Genomic DNA, 9,452 nt, shown 5'->3' with positions numbered 1-9,452 from the left:
ACTAGCAAAACGCGACGCCGGGCGCGTCGTCGGTGCGAAATGCAACATGCTGCATTTCGCACCGACGACGTTACACAGACAGCACCGTGTTTAGGCACGCCCAAACGTGCATGCGAGTATATGGCAGGCAAATCGGCGCCTGCCGTGTCATCGCCGGTGTGACGCGATGAAACGAACGCCGGAGCAGCCGCGATCCGGGTTACGTCGAAGTGTATTGGCACCTTGAGTGTGGTATGTAGTCATGCTCTTACATGACACGCATCTCATGATTATCATGTTTGCACCAGTCACATACCATCGTCATTCATTCACGTGACGTAATACCAACTTTGGCATATGTGAAACTAGCAAAACGGCCACGAGTGCATCTTGAGTATAGCATGTAGTCGTGTTGTTACATGACACGCATGTCATGATTATCATGTATGGTCGTGTAATTTACCTATGTTGTCCGTTTGAGTCATGTAATACCGAGTTTGATACATGTAAAACTAGCGGAACGGCCGTGAGCGCAATCATTTGTAGCATGTAGTCATGTTGTTACATGACACGCATCTCATGATTGTCATGTTTGCACCAGTCACATGCCTTCGTCATCCATTCGTGCCCTGTAATACCAATGCTGGTATATGTGAAGCTAGTGAAACGGCCGCGAGCGCATCATGAGCATGACATGTAGTCATGCTTTTACATGACACGCATCTCATTATTATCATGTTATGGTCTGTCGCTTGTGTTCGCGAGAACCGTTTTTTCAACATGTCACGTGAACGAAACCACCGCAAGAGCAGCAAGACCATGAAATGTATATCGTGACATTCATGGCATGCGTGACATATTTTCATGTTATGACTAGTCATTTATGTTCGTCATGAAAGTAGGTAATAAAGTTTATTATAATTCAACGACGAATTACTGGCCCGGGCTAGATCTCCAGGAGTTCCCCACCGCGATGAAGTGGCTAAGGCACTCGGCTACTGACCCGCAGGCCGCGGGACCGAATCCCGGCTGTGGCGGCTGCATTTCCGATGGAGGCGGAAATGTTGTAGGCCCGTGTGCTCAGTTTTGGGTGCACGTTAAAAAACCTTAGGTGGTCGAAATTTCCGGAGCCCTCCACTACGGCGTCTCTCATAATCATATAGTGGTTTTGGGACGTTAAACCCCACATATCAATCAATTAAATCTCCAGGAGCCGTCATGTTAAGCCACACCATTTTCGGTATCGATACCATTATCGGAACGACCAGGAGAGCTAAAAGGTTAAGCGGATAGATAGATAGATAGATAGATAGATAGATAGATAGATAGATAGATAGATAGATAGATAGATACTCTCAAAGTGGCCGAAGTTCGCTAGGAAATGCTCCTCATTTCAAATCTTCGTTTTTTCCATTTACTTTGGTAACACGAACCGACATGGTGGGCTGCAATTTCATTTCTCCTTTGCTGCGGCGTAGCGGCGTGCATAATTATCGACCGGGCGGTGCGCGAGCAGAGTCGCGTTCGCCTCGCGTATAGCCGCGTACGCGCGTGACTGGGGATTCGAAACGGGTGAGCAATTTGACGCGCGCCGACACGTACGCACGTCCGTGTTAAAACGCCGCATGTAATAACAACGAAGGGAATAGCGAACCTAGTCGACGTGAGAGTAAGATAAAGAGGGCGGACAGCACATTCGTTCCATCCCCCTTTTACCCCTCTTTTTCCTCTGCGTTTTATCTTTTCCTTCACTGAAAGCAGGTGCAACGCTCGCTCTTTTAAACAAAGAGTGAATTATCGGCGATAGCTATGCACGTTTATACCCACGACCTCCAGTTCGCACCGTCTATGCGGTTCCCTTTGTCGCAGCTGCAGAGCGCGCCGGGCGCTTGGCCTTTCTTAGCAAGGGCCGACGAACTTCGCTCGTAGAAACGTATAGGCACGAAATAAATACGTGCACCTCGATACAACCGCCGAGGAAACGGGGCGAGCTTTGCCTCGACAAGCCAAGTCGTTTCCGAGTAGCGAAAGAGTCATCGGAAGACTCGTAATGGAATTTTGAGCCCGTGCTCGGTTTGTGCAGCCGAGAAGGCATCGAAGAGAGGGAAGGAGGTATAGAAGTACAAAGAAGGAGAGTTTAAGCGATGCGTGAGCGCTGAAATGAAGTCTTGGTATAAGTAAACGACTGAAAGACGGAGTTAAGGCAGCGCGCGCGGAACCTTATTGGATTAAATGGCTCCTCCGCGGTTCTCGCGATTATTTGCTGAAAAATTATGCGCGCTCGCGAAGTCTCTCTAAACTGCCTGTCTGCAAACGGAAATCTTTGTGCGGTTTTCCTGCCGAAATGTAAATTGCCTTCTAAACGGGTCCGAGCTCCATCCAGGAAGTTGTATACCCCCGCCTCCTCCCCGTCCCCTCATTTTTTTTCAAAGTTTTGTTGCCCCAAGGTCCCTAATTTTCTGAGTCAATTCGGCTACGTCTTTGCTGATAATATTTCTTTATACGCTAAAACGTTCTTCAATGGTGAAAGAAACAAAAATGAACGTCAAAATGCACGTATCAATGTGCCACGTGAGTGGGGTAAAAAGATAAGGAATAATTGCGTAATAGAGGAGTAACGAGGCAATTAGGAACGTTTCCTGAAATGTTACACTGCATACTTTGTGGACCGCCAGGGGGCAGCACTTTTGCTTCGCCGTTCTTAGAACAGTGAGTCGTCTAATGGCGCCGGGCGGATTGCATTATTGCGCTTGATGACGGTCCCTGTATGGCCGGGTGACTCGGCAAATGTCGTTCTCGCACCCGCCTTCGTTCTATTATTCGCTTTTGTATTATTTTGGCTCACTATCGTATCTTTCCTGTGCCCATTGCCGTTTGCAGTATTTACGACGGTAGGATGTCGTTATAGTGGCGAAGACCGTGCCGTCTACCATTCGCAAGTAATGTCGTATGAAACGTTGACGGAATATTACCGGGTGTACCGTCTTTATGGCGATATTATTTAGGAGACACGGACCAAGATGTCACCTTTCGGAGGAACGCAACAACGCATATGTGGATAGATTCCATAGTGAGATGAACATCTGTTGGTTCACTGAAGTTTTGAGCAGAGCACGATAGACAAAATAATCTTTGCTTGATGTGAGCACTTCGTTTTACATGATTTCCACCTCCAAAAAAATGCCAATATGCCCGTAAGGCAACTGTACACTACAGCGCTCGCAAAACACGTATTAGATGCTTGCTGGACAACAATATTGTTTCGAACGATAGCTTTCTATCATGTATTTTTTTGCTAACCTGATCCTTTGAGTAGTCATTTACAGTGGCGGCGGTAAGCTTTAGGGGCTATAAACACAACACGGCCTCTTTTGAAATTAGGACCGTGATGAGATACGTATGGCTAACTGTCGAATTGATTCAGATTTTCCTTGTATTGTGTTCACCAAGGGTGTAAGGACGACATAACCACATCTTATCTGCCCATTGTCTCGTATTTCTTTCGCAACGCTTTTCACATTATACAATACATTTCGTCACCTTCCATTCATCGCTCAGGACAACATTATTCTTTTATTTTCACGTCTTTAGGTCCGCGGAGCCTTTTTATCCTCTTACTATCTTGCGGAATCGCAAGCACGCCAACATACGCTAGCTGGGCATTCAGCATTTCATAAATATTTTTCTTTCTTTCTTCTGTTCAATTAGCATAAATGATAAGCAAGCAATAGTTCTCAGATGAAGATGCCTTCAGAGAGAAAAAGACTACAAAAAATCGAAAAATCATTACCATTTGTGTGACGCAATTTTTTTTTAATTCTTAGTAAATGTAGCTATAATACAGACAAACTGACTTCCCATTCACAAACTGAAGGAAATGCGCTATATCTGTTACATCATATTGGTATCTGACTTGATGAATTTCGAAAAAAAGAAGTGTCATAGCGGAAGTTGTTCAGGAATTATGGCAAGTCATCCAAAATAGCACAATGAGCCACTTATTTTAAGTGTTTAATGTGTACTGCTTACCTGTTTCTTGCGCCGTGTATACTAGAAAAATCTGATTTCTACCTTTCCTTCCACATTTTGGTGACGTAATCATGTACAGGTGAAAAGTGTGCTGTGTGACGGCAGAGCACGTCAAAAAAAAAGAAAAAAAAAACATGAGATGGTTCACATTTCCGGAGTCCTCCACTACAGCGACCCTTATAATAAGGTGGTGGTTCAGTACCTTGAACTGAGATAATAGCTTTAACTTCACAGCGTAAGAATAGGCCGCAGTCATTGCGGTGCTACTTATTGCAGTCAAGCGAAAGTGATCTTTGCATTTATTTCACGTTTGAAAGAAGAACAGACCAGCACTGCCCCCCCCCACAACACAAAAAAATAAATGAAAAAATAGTGGCAAAATGCGGAAGTTGAAACGCAGTGCGATTTTTCCTGCACAGACCTTGCAGCAACGCCCCTTCATTCAAAGTTTGTCATGTGAGCTTACGGACTGACGTAACAGATGGTGCACTTCTTGAGAGACCAGAGCGTACCGTTTTGAACTCGTCTAGATTGGGGCCCTGAATTTCAATTGTTGATATCTCTAACTACCTATACCCCTTGAGATTTTTTTTTCAGTGTTCATTGCGTAACTTGTCACCTCTCACCTTTTCAGGAAACACGGACCTCAAGTCAATACTTAAAGACGTAACGAATGAAATTTTTAGGATTATAGTCACTTGAACGTAACTTGCGGTGCCACAAAGTTTTCGCACGTTGTGGTAAAGTTCGTTCTCGAAAACGACAGAGGTCTGACAGTCAAAGCACGTTTATAATAAAGAAATTGTGTTGCCTTAGAATCACCCTGTAAAGCTTTTCTTTTTTTCTATTGTCAGTGAAAAATTGTGGATTTTTTTTCTCTTCCCCGAGATGGCTTCTTTCAACATCGGACACTTTCCTGATCCCTGTCTGAAATTTCGATGCACTTGTGAAACAGTAGGAAAAAATGTATATTGAAAAAAAACAAAATATTAACGTGGGGTCGTACTGGCAACATTGCGTTGGCACACATATTTGTTTCCAAAGTATCACCTATACAACGAGTAAAGCAACGCCTTCTGACAACACTCCATTCGCTGTGCGAAGTAACTTTTGCATACAACCATGTGACGATGCCAGATGCGGCGACAATCCAGAATGTGTGAAGTGGTGTCAAGCGCAAAGAAGTTCTGTTTGCATTCGAAATGATGGAACCGAAAATACTCGGCTTGACGTGACGAGAATCACCGGTGTGTGTGTCAGCACAATGCACGAGTTTCAGCCAGCTGCGATAAGTTTCGGGTAGCTGCGTTCGCGAAAGGCACCTCCTGGATGTCAACTGCAGTCGCGCACTATTTGTAGGCGAGACAGGTAAGAATCACGTGTCAGCTTGCTTTACGTGGCGCCTCCTCTACTGTGTTTACTTCAATCACGCGCCTGTCTTGAGAGAAAGGGCAAAGGTGTGAAAGGGAGCCTCAGACAGACAGACAGACAGACAGACAGGCAGGCAGACAGACAGACAGACAGACAAACAGACAGACAGACAGACAGACAGACAGACAGACAGACAGACAGACAGACAGACAGACAGACAGACACAGATAGATAGATAGATAGATAGATAGATAGATAGATAGATAGATAGATAGATAGATAGATAGATAGATCAAACCATTACCAGTAGTACCTGTTCGTGGGCTGAACTCATAATTGATAGCAACTAATTTTCTATATTTTTGCACTAACTTGTTCTTGCGGTATACATAATCAATAATATCTGACACGCACCATATGGGTATCGCTATTGTAAACATTAGTAAGATCTACGCTGCCTTTAGAAGGGTGAGATATCTTTGAACAGAAAAAAACAGAGGAAGGTGACACGAGCACTTTCTTTCGTGCTGTAATTGCGCTGTGTTTTTGTTTTTCAGTCTTAAAGCTAAGTGCCAACAATCCCTCCTTTCGCCGCTTCTTCAGAGGAATATTTGCAAAATCAAAAGGATCACGGACTTCTATCAACGTCATTTAGAGAAATGAACTCCGTTTTGTTTTCCTTTTTTTGCAAAAATCAGAGCGAGCGGATTGTTGTGTAGTGATTAGTGTGCACGCGCGGACAATGTCGCAAAAGAAAACAAAAAATTAAATAAAACAATGTCCCCTACCCCCTTCCCAAAAAAAGAGAGAATGGGGCATCCTTCAAAAGTCAGGTGCGTACAAGTTGCCAATTTGTAATGAAGGAATTATACAGGGGTGCTGACGAAGAGTTGTATCCTTGTAATGTTTGTACAACAAACAAGATAGCGAAATCGGGCAAGGTAGAGAGGAGCTGATAGCGGAAGCAAACAGCTACACTGAAGCACTATTTTTCAAGTCCTCCAAAGGCCAGACAGCCTAAGGAGTAGGTACGCAGTGTTGAGTAAACGTTACGCCTGCTTCATTCGTTATCCTCCCACGGAAAACGCGCTACAGATAAAGAGCACGGCCTCTGCAACATTTAGCGGGACACTTTCCCGCTTCCCGGAAACATTAGTCGCGAACAGCTGCCCGGTCTGTCACTACGCGAAATCCTCGTGCCCGCACTCGTTAATTCCCGTTGCGGCAATCAGATATCCAGTTTGTACTTCTGCGCCCTAATCCGTCGCCCAAGTCGACAGAGCGCGGGTCTCATTCGAGTGCGGTTACGGGCATCCGTTCGTAATCACTCCAGCGACAGCTTCGCTCGTTAAATACAGGATGCATAATGAACACGCATCGCAAACTTTCGACACGAAGGAACTGGCGAGCCGAGCTTAAAGCTACGTATTCATGGAGAAACGGGAGAATTAAATTTTACTTTTGCCAAAAGAAACCAGAGGACGATACGGGAATAAAAGCAACAAAATGCTGCTGCGGACAGGCAGCGGTCTGGGAGCGATAAGCGGAATAATAAGGGAGTCGCGAGTGCGGCATCTGCTCTTGAAGCGGACTCGATTTGGAAGAGGAGGAAAAGCGGTTATTCTGGGGGAGGGGTAGGAGGGGGGCGGTGCCCGGGATGAGGGGATGCTGTGGTCGGCGGCAGATTAGAGAGACGGATGCGGTGTGGTTCCCGACGGGTGCAACGGACGCCCCGGCAATGGATATAATGAAGTTCAGGAGCGATTAGATTGTTACGGGTGTGCAATTTGAAACCACGCTCTGGCGAAAGCGACGAAAGCTCCGCCGAGCAGAAACGTTCGAGGCTGAGTCATGGGGTGTCGCTTTAACCGGCGATCGGATCGGGGCCACGCATTAGCGCGGCGCTCAAAGTCGGATTATGTGACACGCAGATGCTAACCGCCTTGCTTCTCTCGCATCTACCGCTCAGTTCGGCGATTAATGGTTACTCGGTAAAGAGACTAACTACGAAGCAGTATGCATTCAAATAAGTGCTTGTATGTGGATTAAGTTTTGTTTCTTCATTTCGAATTTTGCGTTTTAGTAGCAAAAAGCCCAGAAATTTGAAACAAAACAAGCGCACTTTTGCTGGTATAACTGTGATTGATTTAATGTCGACGTGGTTATTTCTACGTTGACTATATCTCATGTCATCAACTTGAACATTTCTGTGCATTTTGAAAATTTTGCTGCTGAAGATTGCGTGCGAGCATCTTGAAAGATTCATCCTACGCTTCGAACTTGCAAAATGCCCACCTCTCTATTTGTATATATCCTTATGCAAGGTGTGTTAAAGACTGTTGTAATACGTTAAAATAAAAATTACGAACTTACATAGAGTGTCATTGCTTTCTAGCCACTGCAATATTCAATTCTAAAAGTTTTCATTTAGTATCATACTTCTACTGTACTTCACAAGCACTGAAAGAGTGGTAGCAAAATGCGTGAACTGAGACATCTGCTCTCTCTCGTAATATCTGAAACATTGCTCACCTGAACTTTCCGCTAATTAATATCGTCGGAAAGTGCTTCATGCCGATGCTGTGGCGTGCCCAACGTTATCGCTTGAAATTAAGTAAAAGGAGCGATAAAGAGAAATTAAAAAACAGCTATAAAAGCGATTGAGTTACTATCTATAAACGGCTGACTGATAACCTTCATTTTTGGTATGCATTAAAAGAAACACAAGGTTCTTTTTCTGTGAAGTAGGTGGCGAAAAGCACCTGCGTTTAATACATACTGAGAAGCTCGAATATTAAGAATTAGGGTCTCTTATAGTGCTCTTTATTTACTTCACATCTCAGGCATTTTTGAACACTTCGTTTTCTACGTCCTAATTAATTTTCAGACACGGGGATTTTTATTAATTATTCGCAGCTCAAACGTGTTTACAAGCACGTGTGTACAGCGCACGACGAGCTAGCAGCTACCTCTCTTACGTTCCGCTTATAGTCGCATTCTCCGATCGTGCGCCTAATGAGCACAACCTTCCCGCTCTTACGTTGCCGATGCGCGCTCAAAGGAGCCGCCCACACATGTTACCGAGGGCGCTGCTCTTACAGCCGTGTGCTGAGTGAAAATAGCATAGCAAGGGGGGACATAAAGCAGGGAAAGGAGAGGCATCAGTAAAGGGGAGGTATAAGGGGGCAGGTATAGAACGATTCGAAAGTAACCCACAAGTGTGTGGTGGGGGCGTCGTTCGGTGGATTGCCCCGACTGTGGGTGAGCAGTCACGCGAGAGCGTGCCTGGCGAGCCCTCGAAACAGCCATTTCTTTGTGAGAGGGAACGGACCGTGCGCCGCTACGTTTCGGGCCGCACGCATTGAGCCACAGGCAACCAAGGCGCGCACGCCTCTCTCGGTTCGATGCGTGATCTCGCTCTCGAAGCCAGCGAAGAGCCGGGCTGATAGACAGAAGAGTACAGCAGCCTTCTTCCTCGCCCCCCTCCATCCACCCTACTTCCAGCACGGAACAGTACAGCAGCCCTCTTCCTCGCCCGCCTCCCTTCATCCTACTTCCAGCACAAAACAGTACAGCAGCCCTCTTCCTCTCCCCTATCCCTCCATCCTACTTCCAGCACGCACACCTATATTTTCGATGCGCACCCCCCGAAAGTGAGCAAACAGTGCCCTAGCGGAGAGGTCCAGTGTAACGAGAAAGTGGGGTCCTGCTGGCGATGATGGCATTTCGTTTCTATACCGATGCCAAATGAGATTCAGAAAAGCAAATTTAAAGTGGTTCTGGCCTTAAGGGACGTAGATATCACGCTCGAGTAGTCAAAAGAGGAAAACTAAACAATAAGAAAGCAACACGAGTGCTGTGGTGCGGTTGATATCCATCCCGCCAGGGTCCCCTCCTCCCCTTTTTTTTCGCAGTGCAATAGGAATTTCGTGTGTAAATGCAGGGCGCTATTAAAAAAAAAACCCCGCACGAATGGATCTTTTTGATCAAATGTAATCACAAAGACTAGAATGCACACTTATGTCACCATCAGGCATGCTCTTAAGTGCGACCTTATATGAGATGGATCAATA

This window comes from Rhipicephalus microplus, chromosome 4 (genome assembly GCF_043290135.1).
Source record: "Rhipicephalus microplus isolate Deutch F79 chromosome 4, USDA_Rmic, whole genome shotgun sequence".
NCBI classification, from domain to species: Eukaryota; Metazoa; Arthropoda; class Arachnida; order Ixodida; family Ixodidae; genus Rhipicephalus; species Rhipicephalus microplus.
This window is presented reverse-complemented; position numbering follows the sequence as displayed.